Consider the following 24,280-nt stretch of genomic DNA (forward strand, 5'->3'; position numbering starts at 1 on the left):
TGAGAGCTTTCTGGCTGCTTTGCTCTGTCTGAGCGGCGTAAAGTGTCAAGAATGTGTATCTGGCCTCCTGTGTATGTTAACATCCCAGTAATTTAGTTGTGAAATTCTTTTACTACAGGGTTTCATAATGGAAAAAGTATTGAAATTGCAGTGTATGGGAAACAGTAGGGAGTAAAAATTGGTGATAGGTATTTCTTTGATGAAGTTTATTTACAAAGAATGTACAAAATCATGAGCATCTGAATGTAGAAGGGATCAAACAGCAGGAAATAGCTTCTTTTGCTCATAGCACCAAGAACACTCTTTTCAGCCTGCACACTTAACCTTTCCCCGGCTCTGAACTACTCTGAACCCATCAGTGCTATAAATTTTTTTTTAATGAAAGCTGAGATTTTCACATAATCACTTGGCTTCAGAAACGGAGGGTCTAAGAAGTACCCCATACAGCACAAGTCTCTCAATGAAATCATAAGAGTTGGCAAAACCTTTTCTCTTTTAGACTATGGATATTTGCAGGGTGATGTTGCAATAGTTCTAATGCACACCAGTATGAGCTTTTTAAGGGGACACTTACAAGTGGTAACCCCCTCCCCCAGATTTGGGACTAGTATGTGCCATTTAGTTAGACTGGTTTTAAGGTGGTGCAGGACTGCATTGCCCCAGTGGGGCTACTGAGGGGAATTGGGGGGGCTGGGGACAGCGAGATTGAACAATAATAGAACATCCCTTTAATCACTAAAGATTTTTAATGCATTCTGTTTCTAATGTAGCTGAGATTGCATACGTTTGAATGCGCCCAAGTCCTTTGGGAACTCTTTTTTCCTAAAAGTGATACTAATGATTTTACAATTCAAATTTTCAAAGGTTACTGCCCTATGTTAGTGCTTTAAAATAAAATGTCTTGTCTCGCTAGGTTTATAGAACATTTTCAAAATGTGAACTTGAAAGGTTACTATTAAAAGTGTAATTACACTTCCCATTACTTTTGGATTCTTTATGGGTTTTAATGTGCTCGTTAGTGCTCTGTGAACACATCCAATTTTTTCCTGACGTTGTGGAATTTTCCACCAAAACTGTATCATATGTTTTCAGACCCCTTGATTGACTGACTGACTGATTGATTGATTTAGGAAATTTTTGAAGAAACATTTGCTTTGGTTGAAACAGAAATGATGCAAGTTAGCTTCAGGAGGGCTGGGGGTTGCACAGACATCTACGCAACTGTGACTAACTGTTATCAGCTAGACACAAAAGTTGGGATAACAGCCATCTTTCAAAAATGTCTTGTCTGAGTTGCAAGGAAAGAAAAAAGAGGGGTAGTGTGTGAGAAAGAGAGAGTTGCTGTACAAACATGTACACTAGCACATTACATAGATACTTTTGGTATTTTGGTGGTAGGTAGAGGAAGAGGAGGAAAGCAGGGAGGAAGAATAAGATAAGGACGAGGAAAGTAGCTGAAGATGTTGATGCTGGTGGAGGAAAAGGGAGCTGAGTGCACTCCAAATGTGGGCACCATCTTACCCTATATGATGCATGGAGTAGGCCACATCCAGAGTGCACCCAAAAGAGGTGAGCTGTGTTTCTGGAATACACGTAGGTACTGTGGCTCTGTGGACACATCTGAAGAGAATCAACAAAGAAGAATTCTGACCCTGTGCCTCAGTGTCCAAAGTGAGGCCCGCATCAGTTGAGTCCGATGAGAGCATGGCAGCAGCTGCTACCCCAATTAAAGTTCTGCCTGAGCACTGTGAGCAGCGCGATAATCACATGGGGGAGCTGAAGAAGGCCTTAAAGTAGAGTAGACAAAAGCTGAAAACTTCATACTGGTTTGTATATTTCAGGAGGGAGCTGGCCTTGGCTGCTTCCCCTGTGGATCGACAAGAGACACTTCCAGTAGGAGGCACTGATGGGAAAACTGTTGCTGAAACAAATTACCTAGCTGAGCAGGCAGTGTTGCACTTCATATGGGGCTCTGTAAGTGAATAATGCTCTTACGATGAAGCATACACTTCAACCCTCATTTGAGGTACTTTGAGTAGACTGGGCCTTTCCTCAGCTCTAAGGCTAAAGAAATATGTAAAACTCAATCAGAAAATATAGTACAATATGGACTATTGCAAATATTGTATAGAATCTTATATAATAATATTGAGGCTTTCCCAGAGATTCTCCTCCTTTATATGAAAATTTCACAAAGATAATAGCTGATTTGAACCCTATTAATAAAAGCAGCAAAAACTGAGTGCCAGCATTTCTGCCTGTTTGCATTTAAGTGTGATAGGCCATCCAGGCAGGGCACCAAGATCAGCATCACTCAGAAACGTTGCACAGATAATAGCAGGATCAAAAGACTGCAGAAAGCTTAGATGAGAGAGAACAGTCAAGTAGCACAAAGGATGATAGCAGCTGCAGTAGAGAGAAACCCACAGCCTGACCCAGGCAGGATCCCACACTTAACAAAAAAAAAAAAAAAAAAGTTGCCAAAGCATCCCTTAAGCTGACATGGACTGACGATGAACAAACCAAAATATAATTTAGTAATACCAAGAGTGGCAGAGTTGAGCTTTTGCATGATGGGAAGTCACAGATGTTTTAGAGAATGAGGTAAACATATTTATTAGGGAAGAGCAAATCAAAACCTTGGCTCCAAGCTCAAAAATAATGCATAATAGTGAGAGCTCTTTAATGGCCCAAATCCAAACATCCTGAAGTTGGATTTGATCCGTGTTTCAAAACAAGTTGAGAAGTATTCTGAGCTTGGATTTTGCTTTGAGCCTGCCATTAGCATGTATGTGTAAGCACTAATTTATGGGAGCCAAATGTAATGACCCTGGCAGTCCCTTCTAACCCTATGATTCTATAGTATGGGGCCATTCCTGCCCATGATATTTATGTTACAGAAGCAGCTGGATACAGCAGTTGTCAAGCTACATAAAAACAAATAGAAGTGAATTTATGTCCCAGTATGTAAACTGATGCTGTGCAGTCAAATAACTTTTTCTTTTGCCTCTTCTCCTAAATTGATAATTAAGGTTAAATGCCTGTAGAACACAAAAAAGGCATCATGTATTCTGTCAAAAGGGAGCAGCTGGCAACTGTACAAACTGTTGCACGTGTGATTGGTGACCTAATGCTGAAGAAGGCTTTCAATATTTTCCTCAGTCTTCCCTGACCTTCTTGCTAAGTGTTTTGTCTCCATAGACCATGTTCTTACCCCTGTAGTATTCCAATAATATCAGGTGCATGTATGATAAACAGGAGCTTCTCCGTGTGGAGGAACATGTTCATCTGTCAATTAAGTTGTATCTCTGTACTAAACACCTACTCAGAGCAGACAGTGAATGGTGGTAATTTGGACAAAGCCAGGCTACAGTACTGGTGATAGCACACATGGTAGTTTTGTGCTGGCAGACATAGCAGAAGCATCTTGAACATGAAACTCCTGTGTGTCTGAGACACCATATACACGTATGATGTCCTCCAAATGGTATCAAAGTAATTTTGCACCATGCGCAGTCCTACTGTCAAGCTGTGTTGCTGCTGACTCCTCTCTATACCGCCTAACATATGGAAATGAAATAGCTTAAAAAATTCAGTCTCAGTTAAACAGGAAGGATGTTTAGAATTAAGGCTGACACTTGGTGCATAACTCACTCCATATGCCAAAGTATCACAAAGTCTGTAACATCACTCATTTTTCTAACCTCCTTGCAGTTCCAGCAACTTATTCAGAGTGAGGCTACATTCCATTCCGTACTTCTGCCGGTTAAATCAGATCCCTAATGTTAACTCAGTGTAGATTTTAAGTGCTTAAATAGGTGTATGGCTATGCATTCGGCCTTTCAGAATATTCTGCAATTTGTGGATGTATCATTTTGTAATAGCATCAAAGCAAGATCGTCATACAGTGGAAAGCTTTTACATAGATTCCATGCTGCAGATGGATCTGGAGAGTGACATTGCATCTGAGCATGATGCAGAGTGCGGGCAGTTCCATTTCTCCCCTTTGTCTCCTACTGGATAGCTGCCAATAATCCTAACAAATGCCAAAATGTTTATGTAATGTAATATTGTGATCTTATTTATAAACCATGATGCAAGCATCAGACTGGAATGACAACTGACTCTTCAATAGCCGTGTGAACGTGAAGGCTTTTTGGTCATGTTAGCTGACAGTACTTTTTAAAATGTGGTTTTGGTGATTAAAAGGGCAGACAGTAATCTGCTGAGCAGTGCTCTGTTTCCCAATAAGAAAATATTAACAATTGAGTGAGGAAGGTAATTTTGGTCTAAAAGCATCAGGGGCGGGGGAGATAGCTCAATGGTTTGAACACAGGCCCACTAAACCCAGGGTTGTGAGTTCAATCCTTGAGGGGGCCATTTAGGGATGTGAGGGAAAAATTGGGGATTGGTCCTGCTTTGAGCAGAGGGTTGGACTAGATGACCTCCTGAGGTCCCTTCCAATCCTGATAATCTATGATCAGTCACTAAAGCCACAACATTCCCAATATTTGGACTGCCAGAAACCCTGCATCAAACAAAGGGATCTGTACGGTAAGAGCTGGATGAGGAATATATTGTGTAATTGTGAATTTCCAATTAAAAATGAAAATGCCTTGTTTGCCTGATTGCTGTTTGAGCAAAGCTGTCATGGAAGGAGTGCTAAATAAGCTCAGTGCAGGTTATCATCACTGTATCAAGCTTTTCACCTGTCATTAAATATTCAGCCATTTATAGTTCTTGCCCAGTATCTTAACAAAACAGTCTGCAAAACTGTGGGATATGTGTTGTTTCCAAGCCCAAGTACAGTGCATGTCTCGTGAATTTAGAAGAGAACTGTGTACATGATCATGCTAACTAACTCGGACCCTTGATCTCACAAAAGGTTGTCATTCATACTTATACAAAAGATATTGCAAGGACTACTTTTTTATTCTTAGCATGCATTTACACTGTAATATCCAACTTGGGTATGTGTACGGGTACATGCTAGCTCTAATCAGATTAGCACACCATAAATGGCAGGGTAACCTAGGTAGGTACTCAGGTGACTACCTTGTGTCACCACCTGCGCTGCCATGACCACATGGCTATTTTTAGCACTTTAGCTTGAGCATACCAATCGCATGCGCATCTACCTGAGCAGGGAATTATGCCTCCAGATCCACTATAGACACACCCATTGATACATAATTTGCACAGAGAAGTTGCTCACACTGCAGTATGTTTTGTTTTTTCTTTCTGTTTAAACTGTATCTTATCTGAAGATACCAAGAAGAAATTCTAGGATGCTTTTATATTTCAGAAGGAGAAGGATCATCTTGTGATTGAAGCTTGGGATTTGGAGTCAGGAAATTTGAATTCTGTTCTCACTTTCACAGTCCTTTTGCGTAACAGTGGGCAAGTCACTTCACTTCTCCGTGCTTTAGTTTCTCATCTGTAAAATGTGGGTAATAATATTGAGCTAACTTGCCTATTATTTTTTTGAGGCTTAACTAATGTTTAAGGTCCACGAGTGGAAGGTGCTGTTGAAGTGAGGTACAGCATTATGAAGTCATAATTTAAATAATTATTGTAATATATATACATTAAGGTTGCCCAACACTTTCTAATATAAGACAGTGTTTTAAGTTGCTTACAACTTTGACAAGCTTTAATCATCCGGTCTGAAATTTTCCTTGCAGCACATCTGCATCAGGCTGAATTTTGTTGGAACTATTTTTAGTGTACTCCTTATTACAATAAAACGAATAATTGTACTGCATTAATAATAAACTGGTGGTGCTACCAGTCATACCTATAATAATGATTACGAAGGTATGATTATTCATTGTATTATAATGAATACACTAACATGTATGCAGTGTTTGCTTTCTTTAATAGTTATTAAACATAATATAAGGCCATAAGCACTTGTATAAAGAAAAGGAGTACTTGTGGCACCTTAGAGACTAACAAATTTATTAGAGCATAAGCTTTCGTGAGCTACAGCTCACTTCATCGGATGCATCCGATGAAGTGAGCTGTAGCTCACGAAAGCTTATGCTCTAATAAATTTGTTAGTCTCTAAGGTGCCACAAGTACTCCTTTTCTTTTTGCGAATACAGACTAACACGGCTGCTACTCTGAAGCACTTGTATGTGAATGAGGGGTTGAAGTCTGGGCCTAGTTTGAAAAAGTTGTGTCCTTTGTTAGTAAGCACTTGTGTTTCAGCTCTATTTGAGTCTTGTCCAGAGATTCTCTTTCCTGTGCCCTATGTTTCATTATAATTCAATTTAAGCATCGGTTATGAATCACTCCATGCTTGTAGCCCATAGGGCGCTCAATAGTCGTAGCTTGGATTGTCTTAGTTCATCAGTTCTCGTAACAGGATTTTTAGGTGTGCACATGCCAGATACTCTAAAAGGTAGAAACTGAGCTGTCATGACCTACACTGAGTTTCATTCTGAGAGAGTGAGATTTCCGTGGACATGGAGCTTGATAAGAAATAAAATGTTTATTCGTATTACTACTTTATTACTATTTGTATTAACACTTTATTTATGGAGCTTGGTGTGCTTACAAACAGAGCTGGTTGAAACTTTTTTTTTAACGGTTTCATCAAAATGGAAATTTCCAAAAGGAACATCTGTTTTTGTTGATGTTTTTTGTTGAAAAACTAAAAAAAAAAAAAAAAAAATCTGATAATTGAAGCCAAAAATGTTTTGGTGTCCAAGTTTTTAACAAAACAAAACAAATCTTTGAAGAAAATTTTAAACTTTTTTTTGCATGGCAAGAAGACATTTCCCAAGCAGCTCAACTAAGGAAAATACCTATGAAAACACAGACATTGGGAAATAGTCAGTACATATGGTGTATTTTACAACTAAAAGAAAACCCTTTTCATTTGGATGCATTTCTCATCACGCACTTACCAGATTTAATGTAACCATCTAACTTTGTATGCTGTATGGGCGACTAATTTGTTCTGTGTCTTGTTTACATGACTGGTTCTGTGTTTCACTAGATTTGGGGTCTTACTTTGTAAGATAGTTTCCATGTCTATTAAACATTGCAGTATTTTAAAAATACTATTAATGAGAGAATGAGTTGGGTCCATATATTGCATAGTCGTGATTAACGTAGATCTGCATTCTAGATGTCAGTTGATTTCTACACCCCTGCCTTCTAGATCTGTATAAGTAGCTATATGTGTATGCTGACATCTTTTTAAGGTAAGATACCGATATCTTTACCCGTCATCTTAAAGTATATCTCACTATTTTCTCTTTTAATTGTTCAATATCTTTATAAAATAGTTGCAAGAATAGTTTCCCACACTCTTGTATTAATAAATACATGAGTTAATTCCAATTTAATTAATAAATCATAAAACTCTGTATCTTTTGGACTTAGAACAGTCCGTTACACCACCTTGGGAGTGCTATATAAATTACTCTTCTTTGGATGCAAATACCACATATAGCGGGGTTTCAGGCCGTTGGAGGAGGAGAACGGGGGAAGAATACTCCCTTTTGGTGAATGTGGCTTCTCACAGTTGGGGTAGCAAGCCTAGCAGAGGGAATTAGGGAGCAGCCCTTTTCCTCAGGGCACAAAGGCCTAATGGCCAGAGTCCGCAGAGCTGCCCTGGCTCTCAAGACAGCGATGACTAAGGGCCAGAGTCTATGGACCTGATCTGCCCTCTTCTCCTCCTCCTCGTTTTTGGGAATAGCACCCTCCAAATTATTTTCCTTTTTTGTTTTAACTGAAACAATTTGCTGAAATTGACACAAATTTGTGAAATGTTTCATCAACCCAAAACTGCATTTTTGACGACCCAAAAAAAAAAGTTTCAGCTGAAAAGTTTCACCCAGTTCTACTAACAGAATTTGACCCCCTCCACATTCTCCTGTCTTATATGCTGTTTTCTCTGTTCTCTTCCATTTTGCTCAAGTAAAGGCTGCTCTTGATCACTTATCTTTAGAACACTTGTCCTGGCAGCTCCTACAGAAAAATATTTGGGACTGGTCATATCTGTCTATTTAAAAGTCTCTTTAAAAGTAGACATGACCCATTCCTATCCAAATCTGGTCCTTTCAGGACACTCCCCTGCAACCAAGGGAAAGGACTTAGCCTAAGAAAGAGCAAAAACTGGTATTTACTCCTGCAACCAAGGGAAAAGAGTTGACCTGGAGAAAGGTGAAGGACACTTTATTTTGTTTTGGACTCTTCTTTACCCCCAGAAAGGGATTTTTGTGATTTGGTCAGAGGCTCAACTCACCGTACCAGTTCTGGAAAAGACCGTCGCTCAGGGGAAGCTGAGATGGCAGCTGCACCCTAATGCCAGATTGACTAACCTGTGGTTACAGGGCTCTCTTTGCTGTTTATTATGGTCATAAGAAGTGTGCAGATGAATCACAAATGCCAACAAAAATAGACTTTATTTCTCTAGTTTTCCAGTTATTCAAATAGCTGAAAACAAACTTCAAAGTAAATTTGCCCAGATTTAGAGTCCCCTTTGGCAAGGCAGACTGGGATTAAAATCTCATTTGTATAATTTTTAAAGGCTTTGGAATTTCCTCATGGTTTTCAGCTGTAAGCTGGAATTTAGCTTTTGACAGGCTGCTAGGCAGCTTACAAAATAAAGCTTCCAGCTTCAGGATCCCAGCTGAAAATGTCTTGCTTATACAGCAGAGAAAACCAGTCCAGAGAGAGATGTATATTTAAATATAGTACTTTTCTAATTAGTGGTTTGAAGAAATAAGTAAACATAACGGTCCCATGTGGTTTGCAGGCTTCCTAATCACATCCTGCTTGCCAATTCTGAAAACGCAGAAGGTGTTACCTGGGTTTCTTAGGAACAGGGATAGACTTACTGTGCACATACAGCATGTTTAGATAAACATTTGTATTCAAAAATGCATGTAGTACAGTCACACTACAACACATACGTTACCCACACTGGCCTCAGACCTTACCTGCCCCCCGTATCTGCTGGGCAGAACTGAAAAGGGAGAATCATTTGCTGCTTTTCACTCCTTTGGCTGGCTCGGAACTCATTTGGCACTTGGTGTAGTTTAGTACAGTCCTGGTGCTTTAAACTATGCCTGGCTAGCAATGGCCCATAGGGATTGTCTGCCATTTGGGGATAACTGGAGTGCAGCATTTCTCTGTCTATGCCTCCTGCCCTTTGCAATGCCCCTAGAATTCCCTCTCCCCTGAGGGCTTCAGAGGGTGGATAGGAGTCAGCTACATTGGCTCTTTATCATCTGGGGTGCAGAGTGGGGTTCAGGATTAAGTCCATCATATATGTGCTGTATGCTATGAGTAGTGCTTTCTGTTCGATGAGCATCATAAACATTTTTTCTATGCAGTTTTCTGCCTCTCACAATTTGTAAAGCTTCAGATATCCATAATCACAGTGTGTGGTGATGGAATATGATAGCTATGCCTTCCATAAGTAGACTGTGCATCTGAGCTTTGCAAAAGCTAAAGTTACAGGGTGCGATATTTAAAAAGGGGAATTGAATCTGAGCATATTTAATATGAGAAATAAAAAAAAGAAGTTTATATAATCTATATATATCTACAAAGCTTGAAATGGGTCCTGATTTCTCTTTTAATATTATGTGCTAATGGCTTTTCTAATCTCCATTGCTGGGATTTCTGTTTCTTAGAAGCATTCTCCTGAAGGAACATACCATAAAGCAGGTTGTTGTCCTTGAGCTCCATGTTAAAAACCCGGCATATTTTTCTAATCAGGGTTACAGATTTAATTTGCATGGTTTAGCCTCAGCTCTCCCCCCCTCCACCCCCCAAACTCGTTGGAGATGACTTTCTATCTGTTATGTGGATATTTTCTTGCTTCATCAACTGCACATTTTTGTTCAGCTGTTTTTCAAGAATCTGTGTCTAGAAATTGTTTGCAGAAACACAACCCTTCTCTAAAGTAATCTGAATAACTAATCAAAGTTAGTCTTTGTTCTGCTGCTTTGTTTTATATCTGCCATGGGAATAGGAAACATTTCTCATGTCAGAGACTGGTGCATTTCTTCCTAGATAGTTATGTTGATTCATATTTTGACAGAAAATGTTTTCATTTAATTAACATTAATGCAAAAGTTCTTTGACCATTTTTACATGTGAGTTTATTGATATAAGTATTTGTGTTCTGTGGCTCAAATACAGAAGCTTTTGCATGACTAATTGCTGTTGAATTTATCTGTTTCACTTAATGAGACAGATTCTAAATGATGCAATCTTTAATGTTAGCTATAAAAGTGACAAAAAAATTAATACGAATGTATAGCTGAGGATTTTGCAAAGTCTCTAGTTCCTTTTTTAAAATCCTACAGTTGCTATAAGAATTTTGCTTTATAGGTTTAATTTTTGTAGCTCTGCGTATTCATATTTTCATTTCAGAAATCTTGTTAGTACGACATTGACAATTTCAATTTGCTTAGCAACAAGTACTAATAAGAATGAGACTGAAAAAATTCTTCAAAGGGATGGTTTATCACTATTCAGTTTAGTTTAGTTCAGTAACATATATTTTGGTTCACATTTAGTTGTGTTTTGCATGGAGCAGCCTCAATATGGTGGAGCGGGGTGTAGAATACACCCAGTGCTGTTTTAGTATTATTTCATGTATGCAATTTATCTATAAAACATCCATATGTCTGGGAAACAGAATTTCTGTCCTAGGACAGAAATTCGAGATTTTGAACATTTGTTTTGTCTTGAATTGAGACAGAGTCAACATTTTGAAATTTCATGCAGAACAAAATTTTTGAAAAAAAAAATTAATTGCGAGTCAATTGAAACATTCTGTTCTGATAAAAATCAAAATGTTTCGTTCCAATTTTCACTTCATTTTATATTATCATTTATAATATAAAATAAAATAAACAGGGTGTTATAACAAAATGTTGTTTAGAAATGAAAAATCAAAACATTCCATTCCAAAAAAATATTGACCTTATCAAAATGGGTTTTTTTTAAAAAAAAAAAAAAATTAAACAAAATTTGGTCAAAACTGACACCTTTCCACAAAAAGTTTCAATTTCATGGAATGGCATTTTCCAGGAGAAAACCATTCCATCAAAAAATTTTCAACTCGCTCTAGGACTACCAAAAGGTTGTCATCTTAATGGTGGTAAATTTGAGGCCTGAATTGTGCAATTTCAAGTAGCTTTACAAAGAGAAACTTTGCAAATCTGTATCCATATTTGGGCCATTGCCTTGAGCTTTAGTTGCTTGTTTATTCCACTTGTTATAGTTACTTTTTGTTAGTTGTGAAATGCACAAGATATAATTATGAGGTCTTTTTAAAAAGTATTGGTTAGTGACAATGTAAACACCACAACATAATTGTAAGTAAAGAATGAAAAATGCATCATTTTTCCCTACTGTATCTCTCTGGTTTTCTCCTGAGCATTTTGTTTTTTTAAAATGTTTGTTTCAATGTTCAGGAAAGGGCAATAATATGAAGGGAGGTTTTTGTTTATTTGTTTCGTTGGTGGTTTTGTTGTTAAGATCTATCTATATTGTGGTGGAGCCCAAAAAAACACTTCTGCTCCTAGGGATATGAAATATATGTATATAGACAAATTTCCTAAAAGCCCACAGCAACTTATAATTTTATATAGACATCCTACAAATGCCGGAGTGGAAAAGGGGCATGGGAAGCAACAAGAGCAGTCTAATGGATTAGTGTAGTATGTGCCTTCGTCATTCTGTGGTTGGGGATTGTTTTGTTTGGGTAAAGCTTTCCAAATGTCCAATGTCTAGTTTATCTATTCTGCTCAGCACGGAGAAGTAACATTAATCAGCCTTGTGAAGAAGTGTGTTTTAAGGAGGAACTTAAAGGAAGGATGTGTGGAGGCATGGCAGGCTGGGCTAGAGAGAGGATTCCAGGTTTAGAGTGCAGTAACACTGTGTAATACACCATAGTATTGGTAAAAACCATATCTGTATTTCCTGGCTCCAGACTCGTGAATTGGATCTAGATTATAAAAGGTTATAGCCCAGCAAATGGCATGGATCAGTCTCCACTGACTCCAGTGGCTGCTGTTACATAGAGGACTGCATGGAAGAAGACCCATGGATGAGACTGGAAGAAAAACACAAAGGGGGTGGGGTTACTTGTGCAACTAAGGTGGAAGTGAGCTGTAGCTCACAAAAGGTTATGCTCAAATAAATTTGTTAGTCTCTAAGGTGCCACAAGTACTCCTTTTCTTTTTGCAAAAACCTTATGGTGAGTGGAAAGTGTATATGTAAATCAGAACTTGTGATTTACATAGCCTGGCAAGCTGGTTGCTCATAGGTGAGAAAGCTTAACAGGCTGGTTGTTTTTGTTTTGTTTTGTTTTGTTTGTTTCTGTAAAAGGGACATTTTAGCCCCTGAGGGAAGACTGGTATCTCTGCCAGCTAGAGTCAACATTAAGTCTGCTGCTATTGTTGAAAAGATCAGCGTGGTACTCCGTCTAGTAAAAACTGGAGTTAAAAATTTAGGTCTCTTATCTGACTGGTTTTCACCGTTTTTGTAATATATACTGCATATATTTTAAACTTTATTCCCTCAGGTACAGGAGTCCATAGTTGTCAATAAACTTAAGGTGTCTAAGGGTGTCAGATTATCGCAGGACCCCTCTCCTTTGGAAAGTGTCATTTTCCAGATTCTCAGCCTCAGGAACAGGTATGTATGGGACTTCCGGGTCCTGAGTCATCATAGCATTACTCCAGTGTAAACTGAAGTGACACAGTGATGAATGGGGCCCAGTAGATGTCTAGAGGGTTATGTATTGTCAACAGCAGTGAGAGATGTTGTTTAAGTAGATGACAAAGTGGTTTTACACAGGCAATAATCTTTGCCATCTTGGCTTTCTGGCAAAACAGTCATTTGTATTTTCTGTCAGTTTGTTGGTTTCTTGGGTCAACTCTCAATGAATAAACATCAGTTATCGTAAAACATGAGTAGTTTTTCAGGTAAGTAAAAGTGGGAAAAGAATATTCACCAGTGGCTGCAGTTGCTGATATAGTAGCAATATCCTTACTAATATATGGTTATTCCAAAAGAATACTGGGTCACAGGAATGTTATTGGGGATGGCCTCCTTTCCTTGCCTGTGTTTCTTTCGCTGCGGATACTCAATAGAGACCTAGGGTGGAATCCTTTTATTTGCAGCCCAACAGATTTGATGTTTTGTCTAGACAGGACATTCTTTTTGCCAAGTTACACACAAATGCTGTTTTTGTGATTGCATGAATTATAAATTGCAGTGTATTGCATGAGCGAGGCACAGTGGGTGAAATAAGTGGGTGTGTAGCTCAAAAGCTTATCTTTCTCACTAACAGAAGTTGGTCAATAAAATACATTACCTTACCCACCTTCTTCTCTTTTATATGCTGGGATTAACACAACTGCAACAACACTGAAAACAATGCATTGTATATCTTTTTTTAATTAAAACTTAAATTATGTCGATGATCCTCAGAAGCCAGGGATCAGCCTTTGAGGGTCTGTTTTATTCAAAGAGTCTGGTTCACACTCTTTAGAGGCAGATACTTTATTCTTGGTTTCTACAATCAGATTACGTTCTTTTCAGAAAACTGAGTCAAAGTTCCAAGGAACTGGAATCTCACAGAGTCTTTTAATGAAAACTGAATAATCAAGCTACCACCTTAGGGAGTCTTGTTCACTACCTGCAGTACTTGGTAGTGTATATTAGCTCTGATGGGGATTTATAGTGAACTCTATATGTGGCATATTTTAAGAAACCTATTTTCTGCTGCGGGCATTGAAATGTCATACGATAGATTGAAATGTGATTCTCTGAACCTTAATGTGATGTTGACAGATTTTCTGGCTGATTTTACTAAATACTTACTATCTAGTGTCTACTGTCAGGCTGTCCTGAGGTGGCTCAAGAACATGTGTACCAATCTCAGGGTAGTGTGTTAGGAAACAGTGCACAAACCCCAAATTGGTTGAGAGTGCTATACTTAGATTTCACCATGCAATTATCAAATGTAAACTCCTTGGGCACTTTAACAGGCTTAACATGGAGTCTTATACAATCCCCTTGGTTACTTGTCTGTCTTGCCATCCAGATAAGCTTATTCTGTGTTAGATGGTCACTTATACCATGAATCACAGTAATATTGAGGTTACTCCCAGTCTCAAAGGACCAGGAACTTACCCCAGGTCAATTACACTTTAGATCTCACACCAAAGACAGTGCTAGTAGCCAGTCCTATAATGAACTACATAAGATTCATTATATAGGAAAAGGAAACAAGTTAATTAGAAGGTTGAAGCTGGTAAACATATAGATAGATAGTGACAAAGCTTTGTCCTTGCCTCCATGGGTCCCACATTTCCTGGCGAATTTCACTATCCTCAGAGGCTCACTGTGACCCTCCACGTAACCCTTTTTTCTCTAGAGACAAGGGTCACAGTCTGCTGAGCCATTTTCATCATAAGCCAGTGAGGGAGGTGAGGAGAAGTTATCCTTCCTTGTGCAGTCTCTGTTGTCTCCCAGTCTCAGTGATTAATCAGGGGGCAAAGTGGTGGAGGGAGCCCAGGCCCACCCTCTACTTCGTGCTCCAGCCCAAGGACCCTAATAGTATCAGCTATGGTAGCTGACCTTTTAGAAACATGACATGTACAGTTTCCTGGGCTACTTCCCCCACAGCAGCCCTCACTTACTCAAGCTCCACTTCACCCTTACCTCAGGGCCTCCTTCCTTGTGCCTGATATGGTGTTTGTACTACTCAGTCTCTCCAACAGCACAACTTCCTCCCACAGCTCCTGACGTGCACACCCACCTGACTAACTGGGAGGCTTTTAACTAGTTTCAGCCAGCCCCTGATTGGCTTCAGGTATCCCAATCAACCCAGCTTTCTCCCTGCCTTCTGGAAAGTTCTTAATTGGCCCCAGGTGTCTTAATTGACCTGGAGCAGCTGCCATTTCACTTATCCTGGTACTAAGGATTTGTTTAGCCTGGAGCTAATATATCTGTCTCCCACTACTTTTCTATAGCCATCTGGCCTTGCCCCATCACAATATATATATTTTTAAAAAACCACAATCACAAACCATTAACATACGTATATTAATGGTTTGTGATTTGTGATTTTTTGAAAATGCTTAAGAAAGAGAGCTTAATTAATGTTAAGGCCAGAAGGGGCCATTATGGTCATTTGCTCTGACTTTCTGCGTAACATAGGCCATAGAACCTCACCCAGTAATTCCTGTATCTAACCTAGCAACCCGTGGTTGACTTAGATGAGCCCGTCTTTTAGGGAAACATCCAGTCTTGATTTAAAGTTCCCAAGTGACTGAGAATTTAGTACTTCCCTTGGTTAATTGCCCTTACTGCAAAAAATGTTGGTTCTTATTTCCGGGTTGAAAATGAACCATGTATTTTCAGTGCATCTCCTCCCATCTGTTCCCTCCCTTCCCCTTGCATACCTGCGTATCACAAATTCAAAAGGGAATGTTTGAGTTGACTGCAAAAGAGACAAACTAAACATTTACATATGGCACATTGATTCCTAAAAAAAACCCACTTCCTGCTCCTCTTGTGCTATACTTATCCAATATATTCTCCTTATCATTGCCTGCAAAGTGGAATTTTAAAACAGAAATCAGTACTTAATAAATAAAACTTCTTATTGCTACATGTAAGGTTACCAGAAAATATATTTTGATGATATACCTTATATAAGGCAATTTGTAGGCTGAACACACTGTACTAATTAGAGCACTCTATACAGCAATAAAATTACTAGGCCAGATGCACCCCTGCTGGAGAAGGGAGGTGCTAATTTCACCTCCCTGTGCAAGTAAAGCCTAATTCTCTCAGATGATTGGCTCCCTGGGGAAGACAGATGGTGTCTCTGCTGGGGTTGGCAGCTTTAGTTACCACTGGAGCCTCTATAGGAGTTCTGACAGCAGACTATATACCGTCTCCAACTAGCCCTACCTACTTTTTGGGCTTTGTAAGCCATTTGCAAAGCATCTGTTGGAGGAGACATTACATCCATTGTATGCTACCTTAATCTGCCCTTTGTCATATCTTCCAGTGCCCTGGTTTAAACTAGCATAAACCAGGAGTGGTTTTAGCCCACTGTATCTGCATAAACATAAAACCTAATAATGACAGAAGTTGATCCTGTCTGATGACTGCTTGGTGGCCTGCGTGAACTGAGTTAGGAGTCTCAGTACAGTTTCCTAGCACAAAATCCAATGTGATAGTTGGTAAAAGTTTGCTAGCAACCTCAGCAGGGAGAGTGGGGACTGAATGGATATTTAAACTTAATTATTCTCTCCCTAGCATAGGTGATCTTTCTGATGCACGGTTGAGGCTTGTTAGCGTGGCAGTGTGGGAAAGTTTACATTGCCACTCTCCATGCTTAACCTATTTTGTGAGTAGACAGAGAACTTAATTCTCTAGAAATGTCAACATAGCACCTTTCAAAGGCAGCAAATCTATGCAAAAAAAATAATAAAAATACCAAAGAACAACCCTCAAAATCTAATTCACTCTGTCCAGCCTTGATACTAACACACATTAATGTTGAAAACCTGAATATGAATATGAACTCAGTTCCGCACCAGATATTTAGAGCAATGAGCATTGGCAGAGTATTGATATACACACACCTTATGTGTTCGATTCAAATTTCTATGTTAAAAGAAAAGGGAGAAGAAATTGAATTCTTAAAGCTGAAGCATGGTTGATTTAACCTAAAATCAGTAGCTATTACATTAATTTCTGCCATTTCAGTTAAACACAATAAGGAAAATATTGACTCTTGGAGAAAGACAAAATTGACTGAATGTCTGGAGGATGGGCAATGGGACATGTACTTATCATTTGTAGGTCAGAGTTTCAAACGCTGCCCAGTTCAAAAGTGACTAAGAACTGTTACTGTCTGGTGGTTGCTTGTTGCCCTATTTTTGTTGAGTTTGGTACCAGTTCAGACCCTAAAAGAGAAGTGTTCATTGAAAAACCCTAAACAACAACAACAAAAAAGTAAAAAAAAAATAAACCCACAATATTACCACTTTCTTGACAGTTCTCCCAGGGAGACCAAGGACCTGGACTGTGATTCTGGAGAATGCATATGTGCCTGTTTAATGTGAAGTATGTGATTTAAGTGCAGTTCAGAGTAGGGATATTACCTTTCTTGAATGAGTCTGAAGATCAAACTACCCACTCTTCTCTTGATATGATCCCTTTGGAACATGCTTGAGGAGCATTGCTGTCATGGTTGTGGGGAAGCTTGTGTCTGGGACCTTAGAATTGAAGTTTGGTAGCTTTAACAAGTACCAAGTTCACATAAAAATAAGGTTCTTCAAGGTTTCTCTCTGCATATTCCCACTTATAGATATTTATCTCAGTGCAACTGAGCATTGGGAACCTTTTACAAAGCAGCACCCTTCTCCACTACTGAATATTCAATGATTCTAGATACTGCAATGATATTAAATGTGATAGGTTTCAGAGTAGCAGCCGTGTTAGTCTGTATTCGCAAAAACAAACGGAGAACTTGTGGCACCTTAGAGACTAACAAATTTATTAGAGCATAAGCTTTCGTGAGCTACAGCTCACTTCATCGGATGCATTTGGTGGATGCATCCGATGAAGTGAGCTGTAGCTCACGAAAGCTTATGCTCTAATAAATTTGTTAGTCTCTAAGGTGCCACAAGTTCTCCGTTTGTTTTATTAAATGTGATGTATTTGCAATTTTGTATTGAACTAAAAAGTAACTATGTATGGCCAAATTCTGCTCTCGGATAAATATATGATAAATGTCTTCATGAATAATAGTGTGTGCACATTACATCTGATTGGGAATTTTCTGATGGAAAAGTCACTGTCTGCACAATTGAAATTTTCCATGGGAAAATTGAAATTTTTCCATCAGAAAATCATTCACAGCTCCATGGTGCCCTTGCTGCTCAGGAGCCTGCCAGGCGAAATTTTTAACAAATTGTTTCCAAATAAAATGAAAAATTGAAATATCTTGTCTCCAGGAATTCCAATCATTTGTTTTGAAAAAGTCAAAACACTTCATTTTCGCCTTTCTGAAATGTCTGAGGCTACCTGAAATCCTCTGCGGTCTGAAAGCCCCAGCTCCCAGACTCCCCAAGCTGCCTGGGCTCCAAGCAGCTCAGGCACCTCAGAAGTGTTTCAGAAAGGTTGAACTGAAATGTTTTGATGTTTTCTAAACAAAATGTTGGAATTGCTGCTCCATGGGAAATTTTGATTTTTCGTTATGTTTTTTTATTTTTTAATTTTCAGAATTGAATGCAGAATGGGAATTCCAGTTTCCAGTAAGCACTAGTGTGTGTCTAAGGAAGAATTTGGCCCACGGTGTGTTTTATGCATAGGACACAAAAATAGCTTCTAACAGAAAGTACTGTAGTGTTAAAACCACAGCATAAAGCAATTCAGGTATAAGAAAAAAAGGAGTACTTGTGGCACCTTAGAAACTAACAAACTTATTAGAGCATAAGCTTTCGTGAGCTACAGCTCACTTCATCGGATGCATTCGATGAAGTGAGCTGTAGCTCACGAAAGCTTATGCTCTAATAAATTTGTTAGTCTCTAAGGTGCCACAAGTACTCCTTTTCTTTTTGCGAATACAGACTAACACGGCTGCTACTCTGAAACCAGGTATAAGAAAGAAACTCTATTCTTGACTTATCCCACTGAGCTGCCTGCTGCAGCTCTTAAGATACCTAACATTACAAATTTAGGCTATGTCTACACTACAGATTATGTCAGCCTAATTTGTCACTCATGGGTAGGGCTGGATTCATGCAGAGGCTTTAGGGGCTGTAGCCCAGGGCCCCGGCACAGCAGGGCTCAGGCAGGCTGCCTGCATGCTGTGGCCCCACGCCACTCCCAGAAGCGGCTGGCTGCTGCACATCTCTGCGGCCCCTGGCAAGGGGACAGGAGGCAGCTCTACACATGGCCCGCGCCCCCAGCACTGTCCCCGCAACTCCCATTGGCCAGGAACCAGCCAATGGGAGCTGTGGGGACGGCGTTTGCAGCTGCGGGCAGCGCACGGAGATACGCTGTCTCCATCCCCCCAGGGGTGCGCAGAGATATGCCAGCAGCCGGCCGCTTCCAGGAGTAGCGTGGGGCCACAGCATTCAGGCAGGCAGTCTGCCTGAGCCCTGCTGCACTGCCGGCCAAGAGCCGTCTTTGGTAAGCGCCTCCCGGACAGAGCCTGCACCTCGCACCCCCTCCTGTACCCCAAACCCCTGCACCAAACTCCCTCCCAGAGCCCGCGTTCCTTACCCTCTCCTGCCCTCCAACACTCTGCCCCAGCCTGGAGCCCCCTCCTGCACCCAAACTCCCTCCCAGAAAGAAATTAATATAATAGCTGTTCTGAGGTAACAAGTAGGCTATTTTGAATTAACTTAACTACATTCTACATGTTTTAAGGCTGAAATGTAACCACAGAATGGCTTATGTTAATTAAAAGGCAAGTTTAGTATAGCGTTAATAGCCTCCATGCCATAGTTGATCATTTTGTTTTAAATTATGAAAAAGACTTGTATACAGGGGCCCCACAAAATCTAATAGCCCCGGGCCCACAGGAGAGTTAATCTGGCCCTGCTCATGGGGGTGAATAAACAACCTCCCTGAGCGATGTAAGTTACACTGACATAAACATTGATATGGACAACGCTATATCGGCGGGGGAGAGCTTCTCCCCTGACGTAGCTACCATCACTTGTTAGGGGTGGATTAATTAAATCGATGGGAGAGACTGCATCATTGCAGCTGCACCGCTGTAAACTCTCGAGTATAGCCATAGCCTAAGTGGAGAGACAGTAGACAGAAAAAGAAAGGTCCTTTAAGGACAGTTTCTTAGGCGGGGAATCTCAAAAGTGCAATTGAAAGTCAATGGGAGTTGGGTGCCTAACTGCTATTTGTGTCTTTGAAAATCTTAGCCTTTACTTTGCTCTAGATATAGAGTTTAAGTCGATCCATTAACATTAACTGCATTGGTGTGATTTGATTATTTCCTCTGGGTTAGTTTATGGAATAATTTTTAAATATCATAAGCAATTTAAAGGAGTAAAGGGTAGAAAAAAGGCAATTGTTTTCATCACTGTCCTCTTTGGCTTGTTCTTTTGTTACCCTTATTTTATACAGTGCTGCAATGTGTTGTGAATGCATTGCCATATCTCTAGGTAGGCACACAAACACAGAATCCGAGAGCCTGCTCAAAATGAAGGCAGACCTGTTACACAAGACCTTTGTAAAGGCGCCCATGGATTTACTGCAAAATATCATATCTGATCCTGGTATCACCAGTTCATTTGTTTTCAGGTTATTTGCATGATACTTAGTTACTATCACAATAGAGCCATTACATCAATGAACCATGTTACTTCATGGTACCAATGCAAGCCATTGACGCAGTGCACTCTTACAGCTCAGAATCAGCCTGTTAAATGTACTGCAGACACCAAACCCCTCTTTGAAACTGAAAATGAGCTTGCTTGTTATAGTCAACTGTGACAGGGTGCACTTGCTCTGCACTGGTACTGGGAGGGTTAACTCTACTCTGTGGGCCAAGGAGACCAGGCCCCTGCAGCCCTGCTAGGCATGCTCCAGCTGGAGACTATATATAAAAGGGAGAAGCTCGGCTCATTCAGGGCTGACTGCCTAGGAGAGAGGACACACGCTGCGAGCTCCAGCCCGGAAACAGCGGAAGCCCCAGACAGCGGAAGTCAGAGATGCTGAGACTCCGGAGGATGCCCAAGGAGTGACGTGGCTTCTGGGAGCTGCACTGACCGAGGACCCCAGAGATGCTGGGGTCACCACATCAGGAGCAGGGTAGGAAGTAGCTCCGGGGGACTAGTTATTGTGCTGAAATCAGCGTGTTTTGGGCAGATTCCCCGCTGACCTAGTGGTGGGCATATTTGCCACTGACAGGGCCCTGAGCTGGGACCCGGTGGAGCAGGGAGGGACCAGGTCCCCCTACCCAGCCGCCACACTTCTCCCTTCCCCTAAGGTGGTAGCCCACTCCTCTGATCAGCTGCCAGGCCAAACAGCCCTACTGAAGAGGGCCATTATACTCACTCTGGCAATTGGGACTCTGGCAGTTAGGCTGACTCTGGCCATTGGACCACGCAGCCCTGAGAGAGGACAGCCATATTGACTTTTACCCTTAGGCCAAGCTATGATAGACAAGGGATGGTTGTATAGACTCAGCCATGGGGCCATCATTACCCCCACCCCCTCCAAAGAAGCAACGGGGTGCACTTGCCCCATGACATCAACCTTTCAAAGATTATCTGTCCAACCATTTGTCTTGAACTAGGAATGAGATCTGTCACCATTTCTATTTATCAAAATTTTGACTTCCTGTGTTTTCATCCCAAATTCACATTCTTGGTACATATATTATTTTTTCAGATTATTAAATCAACAAGATTAGGTGGTCAGCAAAGGCAACAAGGCCACCTGCGAGTCTGGGTTACATGAAGAACGCTATGTTCTATTTTGTCTTGCTACTCTTTTCTTCCTGTTCAAGGTTTTTTGAAAACAAAGTTCTAGTTAGGAGATGGAGCATTTCACTACTTACTCTATTTCAGTCTGAACTCTTTATTTCCCTTTGTTTGAAGTGTAAATATCACACTCCCGTTCATATGCAGTGGTTTCCATTATAAAGGCATTCTTTGTCAATTGATGCCACATAGCTCCCTCTGCTATTTCCTATACTAGCTCTGAGTGGTACATGTGATATGTCAGATATACTAGCTGTTGGCAAAGGTGGAAGACTTCTTAAATGATGACCAATGTAGGTGTGTTTATGGATCTTTCACAGCTTCTTAATTCAGTGTCAGACTACTTTAAAACACAGAATATATCAATAATTCAAAAGCCTTTTTTTCCATACACTAAAGTTGTATTCAGTAGCAGTTTAATTTGGTTTCTATTGAACTTAATTCATTCTCTTCTGGTCATCAGTGTTTGGAAAAATGCTGCTGAATATCTGACTGCTTTCAAGGCTAATTAAAGTGCTGAAGTCCCTTCAGGTGTATTTATTGGTAATGTTATGAAGATCTTTTATATTACTAACATTACTCTAATGGGTCTGCCCTGATGTCCTTTATTGTTTCCAGTCTTATGAATTAAGAACCTAGGAGAAAATTTGTAACTGAGTTATAAACACCTGAAAAATTGAGTTTATAATGGAAACATTGACAAAAACCCATAATTATCTTGGCATTGGCTGGTGCTGCTGCAGTGATTACAGTGATTTTATATAAAGACTCTTTAATTTAGGATTTGGGCTCTAATGGGAATAAACGTTATGTATATTTTCTGCCATATGAACTCCCAAATATTACTTGAAAGTATATTACTATATAATTATTACCATCTAGCTAGTTAGTTAGTATTCATAGAGCCAAATTTCTGAACTCCATTTGTACCTGTGAAACCTCACAGGAGTCACTGGGATTGCACTGGTGTAACTGAGGGCATAATTTAACACACAGTGTAATTTCCACCATGGAACCAGAAAACTTGAGACGGTGCCCTGTAAGATGAGAGGAAAGGGCCATAACAGGATCAGTAAAGCTGAAAAAGCCTAGATATTCCTCTGTGCAGATCCATCCAGACACAAAGGGCTAGTGCACTTAAGGTGCCCTAAAAGGATGACATAAAATGTACATAAAAAGATTTAACTTGAGTATTAGGGATTCACCAGGACAGACAAATGGATTTTCAGGCACAAATACTTGCAAGTACAGTAGAACCTCAGAGTTACGAACACCTCGGGAATGGAGGTTTTTCATAACTCTGAACAAAATGGTGGTTCTTTTAAAAGTTTATAGCTGAACAGTGACTTAATACAGCTTTGAAACTTTGCTATGCAGAAGAAAAATGTGGATTTTAATGGTCTTCATTTAAATGAAACAAGCACAGAAACAGTTTCTTTACCTTGTCAAATCTTTTTTTAAACTTTCCCTTTATTTTTTTGGTAGTTTGTTTAACACAGTTCTGTGCTGTACAGTGTTGTTTTTTCTCTGCTACTGCCTGATTGCATACCTCCGGTTCCAAATGAGGAGTGTGGTTGACTGGTCAGTTCATAACTCTGGTGTACATAACTCTGAATGAAGTTCTACTGTACCATTTTGCACCTGCAGTTTAGGTCACTTTGATGTTTTGGGGGGCATATTCAGGGAGTTGACTGTCTAAATGACCTATGCGCCTGCAAAAATACAGGTCCAGTTAAGGCTGAGCTGAAAATGAGGCCCTCGCTATCAGCATACATCAAGAGGGATGAAATTCTGACCTACTATATATTTCCTCCCTCACTTTCACATGTGGCTGAGACAACTTGTGAGTATGTTTAAAGTCTTCAGTAGCACCTGAGCTCACAAGTCACTTAAGTGCCTAAATCACTTAAGCACTTCTGAAATTTTACTCCTAATCACTATGGAAGTCACTGAATATTTTCACTGTTCTAAAATTTGTATGTGCTTTCTGCCAGTTTAAACTATGTTATAAACAGCCTCTAAAAATATGAACATCGTTTCAGGTTCCATTGTGTTAACATTAAGAGTTCTAGAGAAAGCCTTATAGAGAAAGGGGTTTGCTGCACTGACCTTTATTCAAAATGAGTGTCCCTAACTTGTCATTTTATTAGAAAACTATGAATGTTAAATGATAAATTATTTTGTTTATCCTTTACTTGTTGTGTAATGGATTTTTTGACTGCTTGTAGAAATGTTTGAGTGAAGTCTTTCAAATGTTCGTCCTATGCTCATAAATAAAAATGTGTTAGGAGATCTCATCCCTAGGGAATTCTTGTTCATATCACAATCACACAGCACAATTTGCAGTTGTTCCTTCTCAGGAGAGAGCCCGGAATGGAGTAGGTGGGTATTGCAGACCAGGATTGGGAAGTATTAACAGTGCTGTGAGGAAGCATCCACAGGACCTGTTCACAATATGTCCAGATTTATGCATTGCTCTGAGTCTGTTATTTTATTAGTGCCTCATTCTCTCACACACTTAAAAAAATCAGTCTCTCATCCTCTGTCAATCTTTTCTTTATTGAACAGAAGTTGACTAATAATTCTTCACATATTGTAGTAATACTGATTCCAAACCCACAATGTTGTTTCCATAAAAAAGGGCTTTGAAATGTGATTCATCTTCCTAATGATTTTATGTAACATAAATAATGACCTTGGATTTTAGAGCTGTTTACATATACAGACATAGCTGACTTTGTAGCACAGAAATACATATA

At 39.8% G+C, this 24,280-nt stretch overlaps 1 protein-coding gene across 11 annotated transcripts in view; it reads left to right on the plus strand.

Annotated features, from left to right (window-relative positions):
- LOC119851994 (myosin VIIA and Rab interacting protein) overlaps positions 1–24,280 on the plus strand; it is a 371,019-nt gene that overhangs the window by 248,705 nt on the left and 98,034 nt on the right. The window contains exon 1 of one of the 11 annotated variants that reach the window (XM_038392722.2): positions 12,592–12,675. The exons of the other annotated variants lie outside the window; for them this stretch is intronic. The gene's annotated coding sequence lies outside the window, so the exon portion shown is untranslated. Of the gene's footprint in view, positions 1–12,591; positions 12,676–24,280 lie in introns of those variants that run through there. 11 annotated transcript variants of the gene reach the window in all.

The sequence above is a fragment of the Dermochelys coriacea genome, chromosome 2 (assembly GCF_009764565.3).
Source record: "Dermochelys coriacea isolate rDerCor1 chromosome 2, rDerCor1.pri.v4, whole genome shotgun sequence".
Taxonomy (NCBI): Eukaryota; Metazoa; Chordata; order Testudines; family Dermochelyidae; genus Dermochelys; species Dermochelys coriacea.